Source organism: Urocitellus parryii, chromosome 11 (genome assembly GCF_045843805.1).
Source record: "Urocitellus parryii isolate mUroPar1 chromosome 11, mUroPar1.hap1, whole genome shotgun sequence".
NCBI classification, from domain to species: Eukaryota; Metazoa; Chordata; class Mammalia; order Rodentia; family Sciuridae; genus Urocitellus; species Urocitellus parryii.
The window spans coordinates 18544042-18552928 of NC_135541.1; positions in this window are offsets into that span (position 1 = coordinate 18544042).

The following is an 8887-nucleotide window of genomic DNA, read 5'->3' on the forward strand; positions in this document are numbered from 1 at the left end:
TGGAACTTCCCTCTCCACCCACAGGCCTGGAGGTAAAAATAAACTCCTTGATGCTGCCAGGTTTCAAACTTAAACAAAGCTTTTGCAAGTCACGTGTCCTTTCAATTACTCTAGATGAAGCACTTAGGAGCTCTTGGGTCACAGCAAGTGTTACGGTGGGGGCTTTTCTGATTACAATTGTTACTATGATTATCTCTGTTCTCAGTTAAACCTGACTGGGGGGCACCTCTTGAGCCCCAGAGGGGTGAGGAAGGCAGGGAGAGCTGTTGTGTGCTCCTGGCAGACCCAGGGGACAGTGACCTGCTGCAGGGCAACAGCAGCAGAACCTCTAGAAAGCAGGTCTTCCTGGGGACTGCTGCTTAGGAAGCATGCCAGGGAGGGGACAGCGAAGGGCAGCTCCAGGGAAGGTCAGCTTCCTACAGTGACCCTCGGGCAGCAGGAGACCCTGACTTGAGGCCATGTGGCCCACACTGTCTGCTCCTCAGCTGGGCAGTGTAGGCATGATACTGCCTCAGGTTCCGCAGGCTGAGACCCAGGGTAATGGCCCTGGAGGCCAGGAGGAATGCTGGCCCTAAGGACCCAGAGCAGCCATGCCAGTGTCCTCTGGCTGAGGCTCAGCTCTGAGCACTCCCCAGCGTGCAGCACTTTGGGCCGTGGGCACAGTACAGTTGAGGGCAGCAGAACACTGGCTTTGAAGCTGGGGAGCGGGCTCCCCTCTTGCCTCCCAGGGGTGCTGGGGTGCCGGGAGGTAATCCCTGTCTCCTCAGTGTCTGTCAACTAGCCCTGAGCTTGGGGTCTCAGGCCCCTAGAAAGTAGGCGGGTCAGGGACACACCTGCTACTAACACCCCAGAAAGAAGAGCCTGTGAGGGCATTTCCCCCAGAGAGGGGATTTTTATCTAATCAAACAAAAATAACAACACACACAACAAAGTGGCAGGTCTCGTCCAGGGTCAGGGTGGAGAGATAAAAATAAAAAACAAGACAAGGGACTACTATTTATGCTTTGGCCAACGTGCTATTAGGCACTTCTAGGAAACCTACAATCTTTTTCATTTGAAAGGGACAGACTTCATGTCTGCTCATGGACCTCACGCCTTTCAAAACTCCTGCCAGAAACATAGTTACAGTGGCCGGAGGAGCAGAAGTCATTTTGGGATCATGAGGACAAAAATGCCTGATAATGCGAGAAAAGGAAGCCCTGCCCGGGTCCTCTGACCTCATCCACAGTTCAACAAGAGGCCTGCTGCAGGTGTCCAGGACGGTACCACACACCGAGGCCCTGCTCTCACGGAGTGAGCACCCTAGTGGGGAGTCAGCACACGAGGACATTCATATAAAGTGACAATTCTCAATCGCGCTGTCCCTAGCTTGGCTTCTGGTCTTAACTAGAGCACAGCTTTGCCCCCCGACTTGGGGCTGGTCACTTTCCCACTCCAACCTCTGTTTTCCTGTCTGTAACATCAGGGAGGTGTCCAAATGCACCATCTCTGAGCCCTGTCCCCCTCGGCCAGGCTCTGGGGCCAGGTGGGCTACTCTAAGCGGCTATGCCCAGGTTAGACGCCCTCCAGCAGGACTGAGCCCTCAAATTCCTCGGCTCAGGGTAAACAGCCAGGAGGCCCCGTCAGCCATCCCAGACCTCCTGACAGCAGCCCTTTCAGGGCCACCAATAAATCTCAAGCAAGTGCTGAAAGCTCAAACCCCAGCCCCCTGCAAGCTGAGGAGCCTGATTGTGCCCCAGGCCTCTCCCGGGCAGTGCTTGGCACAGCCGTTAGCAGGCTGGGAGGACCACCTCGCCAAGGGGGCCAAGCCCAGCAGTACCCCCGCTGGCCCTGCCCAGCCAGCCGCTGAGCGCCCTGCTCCATGATGTACCCACAGGCCTGCCACCACCTCTGCTTAATCCGTTTCAATGCTCCGTCCAGGATGACACCACCATCCTCCCCACTGCCCAGCAGGGCTGACCTCAGCCTCCGCCGGGTCCTCCCCCTCCGCTCACTTCCTCCCCTTGCCCAGGCCTGTGGTTCTGCTCCCCCTCAGCTCCCAAATGTCTCTGCCTTTCTCCATCCCCACAGCCAGGGTCCAGCTGCCACCCCCCTGGCCTTGGCTGTGGAGCAAGGCTGGGGCAGAGAGCAGGCTTCTCCAGGCAGGGTGGCTGTCCGGCCCAGGCCAGGGCCCTCTTGTCAAGAAGTTCTGAAGGGTGCGTGGGCCTGGCCACCAATTCACAATCCCTAGAGACAGACGACTGAGAGCGCTTGACACATGAGGAGACCGGCTAGGACATGTCTGACTGAAAGGCCACCCCACCCCCAGAGCAACTCCAGGGAGGGGCCTGCAGTCCACCACGCATGCCTATGAGGATGGGGACCCACCCAGATGCACAGGGGTCCCGTTAGCCAGGCTCACACCAGCCTCACTGTCAAGGAGCTCGCCTGTGCCAGACCCCGCCCAGGGCAGGAGTGAGGCGCACTCATATGGCAATAGCGACACAGGCCCCTGCCCGCAGGGGGCCGCCCTGGAAGCAGGGTGTCCGTGTGGGGCGAGGGCCTCCATCACTCCTAGCCAGATGGGGCTGCCTGGAGGCCCGGGCCGCAGGTGCTAGCCCCAGTGACCCCAGCAAAAGCTCAGTTGGGGAAGGCAGGTGCAGGGGGTGGGTAACAGTCCCAGCATGAGTAAGAGTGTCGCAGGACGGGAACAATACCACCTCTTAGTAAAAGCCATGACCGAGATGACACCGGCTGTCTAAAAATACCTCCTTAGAGAGGTGTCAGGTGTGGGGGAAGTCCACAGATCCTGGAAGGGGACCAACCTGGTTCACATCCCGGATCTGCCCTCACAAGCTGTGTGACAAGTGTCCGTCTCACTGCCTCTCTGGGGTCACGGCTTCCTCATCCGTAAAATGGAGACAACAATAGCCAGCCCTTCTTGCAGAATTACTGTGAAGACTGGGGTGATGATGAGGAGACTGGGTTGGGCCTGTGGCCTCTGAGGCCCATCCCTCTCCCAGACTGTCACAGGTTGTCCTGTGACCATGAGTCCTCCGGGCTGCTTCTCAACAAGCCCCGACCAGCTCGGACGTTCTCCGTGGCTCCCCGTGGCCTGTGGGATCCAATTTTTTTCACAGCCAGACAACTGAGCCCGAGTTGTCCCACTAGGCAGAGGCTGCTGCTGTCGGGGGCTTCCTGGTGGAGCCAACACCTTCTCTGAGGCACAGTCCTGACCGAGCTCCTGTCCCAGGTCCCACAGAGCAGGACAGTCAGGCCCAGGGCCCCTGCGGGTATGCGCCCCACCCCCAGGAAGCCTTGGTCCAGGGGGCTTGAGAGTACAAGGCCTGAAGTTGCCACTGGTATCACAAGCACCGGCCCCACCCACTGCCCCAAACCTCCATACGCTAGAGGGAAATGTGGGGGTGTTTGTGGTTGGAGAAGCAGCCATTTCTCACTGGGGCCACCTAATGTTGACATTTTCCACACCCACCCCAGCTGCTTCGATGAGTGATGTGGCCTTGTGCTCCTGGGGGTGTGGGGGGCTGTGTCTTGCCCCAGAGAGGGTTCCCAGGGATGACAAAAGGTAGCAATCATGTCCAGAGCCTACAGGGAGCTCGCCTCTCTTGGGCATCATCTCTTACAACCCCTAAAGGAGGGCGGTTTGCCCCATTTTACAGAATGAGCTGCCAAGGCTGCCAGGCTTGGTGTGGGGTGTGGTTCAGATTGGGGTTCAGGCTTGGAATCCTGCACACGCCACCACACGGTGTGTCCTCCCATAGCTGCTCAGCACCAAAGGGACTTTGAGCCATGGATGGGATATAGACCTTCTCTGCTTTCCCTGCCTCACCACCAGCCCTTAATGAGGCCCGAGGGGGTCCCATTCGCCCTTCTCCCTCCAGGGAGTCGCACCTCATCCACTCAATTTTTAAAATCATTTTCTGGCCAGGCATGGTGGGGGCGGGGTGTGGGGAGGCGCCTATAATCACAGCAACTCAGGAGGCTGAGGCAGGAGGATCGCAAGTTCAAGGCCAGCCTCAGCAACTTTGCAAAACTCTGTCTCAAAATAAAAAATGAAAAGGGCTGGGGATGTAGTTCAGGGGTAGAGCACCCGCAGGTTCTCCCCCAGCACCAAAACAAACAAACACATAATAAAAATGGATTTTTGAATAGAGTACAAATGAATGAGGTACAAAATTGAAACTGAATCAAAGAACATACAATAAAAATAAGCCACCACCCTGCTCCTCACAGCTGGGCTGTTGAGCTACCTGGGGCAGACCTATTACTTGGTTTCTGATATTTCTTCTAGAGATTTCCATGATTGAAAATGGCGGCATTGGGCTGGGGATGTGGCTCAAGCGGTAGCGCGCTCGCCTGGCATGCGTGCGGCCCGGGTTCGATCCTCAGCACCACATACCAACAAAGATGTTGTGTCCGCTGAGAACTAAAAAAATAAATAAATATTAAAAAAAAAAAAAAAAAGAAAATGGCGGCATCCTTTAGGCCTGTTCCAAGCCAGGTGTTCTTCACCTACCATTTGGAGATTGTTCCTTTAGATGAAGAGCGGCCGGTCTTTGTTTCTTTGAGAACAAAGTGTTCCTTTGAGCAGCTATCTCTAATTAAATAACCTGCAAACAGTCAACATGTCCTTTTTTGTTGCTATCACTGAATACCACAGATGGGTAATTTATAAAGAACAGAGGTTGATTTGGCTCATGGTTCCAGAGGCCAGGAAGTTCAAGAGCAGGGTGTTGGCATGTGGCGAGGGCCTTCTGCTGCATGGTAACGAGGCAGAGGGCAGGGCGTGGAGAGACCAGGTGAGCACTGTAGTGGGGTCTCTCTTCCTTTTCTTATGAAGCCACTAATTGCATTATGGAGTCCCCACTGTCATGACCTCATCTAACCCTAAGTAGGTCCCTAAGGCCCCACCTCCAAAAGCCCCTGAGATACAAATTGGGGGATTAAGTCTCCAATACAGGAAACTGGGGGAACACATTCCAATCACGGCAGGACATTAGAGTATTCCCAATTGTGAGTACTACCGCAAAAATATTGTCTGTGTGTCGTTCCCAGCTGTCTGAGTGCATGTGTAAATGGGTTCCTAAGAGTGCGCTCCCTGGGTTAAGGGTACGGGTGCTCCCACCCTCATCAACGTGGGCAAACTGCTCTTCAGAGTTATGGCCAATTTATGTGGCCACAAGCCACGCAGGAGGACACCCGTCTCCCACAGGCCACCAACACAGAATGACCAACCTTTTCATCTTGCCGACATGCTGGGCAAAATGGTCAGCATGGCAGACAGACTCTTCTTATAAGTAAAGAGTATGTTCATGGGGCTGGGGCTGGGGCTGGGGCTGGGGCTGGGGGCAGAGCACTTGCCTCGCATGAGTGAGGCACTGGGTTCGATTCTCAGCCCCACATAAAAATAAAGAGATAACTAAAGATATGATCCATCTACAATGAAAAAAATATTTTAAAAAATAAAATAAAAAGAGAGTCTGTCCACGGAGCTGGTCACCTGGCGCACACTCTGCCGCTGGAGTCCAGGTGAGATCTGGGAAGGGCAGCAAAAAGGCCACAGAGGGGACTTTGTGCTCCCAGGCCTGGCAGGCCCCCCTCTTCCAGGCTCAGTCAGGCATGGGAGGCCATGTGGCATGGAGAGGGGGCAGGCGGGCTGTCCTGCCTCGCACCAGCTGCACATAGAGACAACCAGCAGGGTGTGGGACACCACTGCCTGGACCCAAAGGGCTGTGACCTTGTTTTGACTTTGTCTACAGGCAGGCACACCCCTCCCAGCTCGCCACGGTCCCCGGACCCGACTTGGCAGGGCATATGCATCAGAAGATGTGAGCTGGTAGTCTGCAGGGAGAGGCATCATGGCCGTGAGCATCCCCAGAGTCCCTCACAACTCAGAGACAGAACTGGAACTCGGGATTCTTGCCCCTCGGTCTAGGGCTTGCTGACCTGCCTTCTCCTGCCTCCAGAATCTACAGGAGAAAACAGAAACATTCCCAAGGAAAAGAACAGAGAAAACAAGAGTGTTCTGCTAGCCGCCTCGCTCACTGTGACCCAGGGCATGGTCCCTATCCATACCGAGGACAGATGGACCAGAAGATGGAAGGCTCCAGTGAGCTCCTGATTCCCCGTCCCCCAAGGAGACCTCAGGGGACAAGCCACACATTCCTTGGGCCTGTTCCACACGAGCTAATATTGATGCGGGCTGTTTCCTTTGGCGGAGCACAGCGGTGGTGTTTGCTCTGGCGAGACCCCAGCCTCACCTGCACCCCCTGGGCCTCAGCTGTGCTGGCCCAGGCGGGAGAGGCCGGGTCAGGAACGTGCGATTTGCAGGCTGAGGGACGAGGCGGAAACCGCAGGGGCCCAGGCGCTCTCCCGTGCCACCCACCCTCCCAAGGCGTCCAGTGTGTTTTAAAAATAAGAACTGCCCAACCACAGTAATGAAACTTTTTTCTTTAATATCATAGTTCCTAAATAGACTTTTTAAACACACACACACACAACACACAACACACACACGCATGATACAATGACTGTGTGTTCGAGCTCATTTGGGAATCAGATGGAAAACTTAATATGAGCCCTGACCCTGGAGACAGGGCTGATTCCAGGGATGAGCCAGGGAAAGGACAGGATAAGCCCAGAACATCCTTTTGTGTCAGATAGTAAGGAAGGAGTCAAAGAATAACATGGACATCTTTGGGGACAATGTGAAAGGGCTCCCCCTAGCTCCTTTGAAGCATCAAAAAAAAAAAAAAAAAAAAAGATAGTGACAGTGACGCTGAAAAAACATGAAACCTTAAGTCCATACGGATGTGAATAAATGAATAGGGAGTCAGAGACAGATGAGCTATCCACACTGTCACCAAAGCCCTTCTCACTACAAAGAAAGGTGAAGGGTACAGGCCAGGCCCCAAGGACCCAGAAGAATGTCATCAGTAGCAGGGCAAATCCAAACCCAGAACCACATGGGACACAGGAGCAGCACTTCTTGATGGTCCCCCTCAAGTCACAGGACCCAAATGTCACCAAGGAAACAAGCCCAGTTCAAGGATCGTTCACAAAACAACTGGCCTGCAGTCTTCAAGGGTCAAGGACACTGCGTGAAGCAGCACTGGGGCCACTAGGCTGAAAGAGCCCAAAGACACGGCCCAGCTCCATGCAAGGACAGTCCTGGAACCTCAGAAGGACCTGGATGGACCGTGAGGATGGCGCAGTGACTCGTCAGGCTGTGTGGGGATCCTCACATCAAGGACTAAAGGAAAGAGCCCCCAAAAGTTGGGGGGGGGGGGCGGGGAGGCTGGAGCACTATGGAAGAAACTCATCTCAAAAGGTCAAGACTTGCCGCTTCCCTGGATGTGAGATTGTGGGGGCAGGGGCTTCTCCAATCTAAACGTGACCCTGAGATATGAGGAGGGCTCCACGCAGAGCAGGCTCCTCCCACATCCTCAGGTCCTCTCCTTGCAAAGCTCCCTGGCAAGTAAGGCAAGGAGTGGACATCCAGAGAGGGCAAAGCCCTACCCGAGGCCACACAGCAAGTGCAGCAGGTCCTTCCGGGTTTCCCTCTCCTCCACAGGCCCTCCCATGTGTCCCAGGGATTCTGGGCAACCATGATCCCCTGGAGCCAATAGCCACCAAACAAGAAGTACAGAGTTCCACCTTCGCTCTGTGGGACCTGCTGCACGCACTCAGGTAAGTCACCTCCCCTCTCTGGGCTCCGACCCCAGATGCTCAACGTGGACAAGCTCAGCCCAGTGCTCCCTGTGGCTTCTTTCTTTGAAGCTGGGGTTCAGGGGCAGCTTGTTCTGGCTCTGACCTGCCGATGGCCTGGCCTGCCCCTCACCCCTCTGCCTTTGCTTTCTTCATCCGGAGAAGGTGCCACTGGTTGTCCCGCTCTGCACTTGCCGCCCATCCCCATGGCATGTCAGCTGAACAGCAGTGAAAGAATGTGCCCAGCAGGAGGGGGCCACTGACTTCAAGAGTCCCAATGCCATCCAGAGGAAAGAGGACGCTCACCGAACGAAGCGGAGAACTCGTCCTCACCCTCGAGACCAGGCGGGTCCCAGGGACGCGGGAGGACGAGGGGCAGCGGAAGGGCTGGGCTGCGGGGACTCTGAGCCCCTGACGGTGGGGGCAGCTTCCGCCTGGCACAGGAGCCCAGACCCAGCAGGCCACGCCCTGCGCCTGGCGAGGTGCCAAAGGGGCAGAGCGGGCCAGAACACATGGGAAAGGCAGGTGCCACCAAAGCTGCCCTGGACCCACAGTGTCATGGTCACAGCAAGAATGGGTCCCAGGGAGCCGGTGACTCTGCAGGGACAAGATCAGGAGCAAGGGAGGACCCAGCAGTGAGAACGGGGTGAGAAGAGGGTCAACATGGGGAACTGAGGGGTGACAATGCTCAGGGTCCGAGTGTCCCTCCCCACCTGTCTCCACAGCATCTCAGACAAGCCCAGGGCAGCGCCAGGGGGACCCTGAAGGACTAGATGACAACCTGCCATTTGACGGGACAAAGGCGTAAAAGAGACATCGGGTCAGTTCAGGGGACAGGCGGAGGCTACTCTGCTCACCCTGCTGAGCCTGTGGTGGGGCTGCCAGCAGCATGTCCTGGGCAGGAGCGAGACCAGGGCCGACAGCACGCTGCACAGGTGCCCACAGGCCTAGGAGCCTGCCGCCCTGTCCTCCGCCCTCTGCCTCCAGGGCCCCAGTGGGAGCACCTCTGCCATGGGCTTGGCAGGCGCTGCTTGGAGTCTGCCCACCCCCTGAATACCCTGCCCCACAGGGTTGCCGAGGGCTTTTCGTTTTTTTGGCAGTGCTAGGATGGCACCAGGGCCTCGCACAGGCTAGGCACGTGCTCCACCACCGAGCTCCATCCCAGCCTGTCGTGGACATT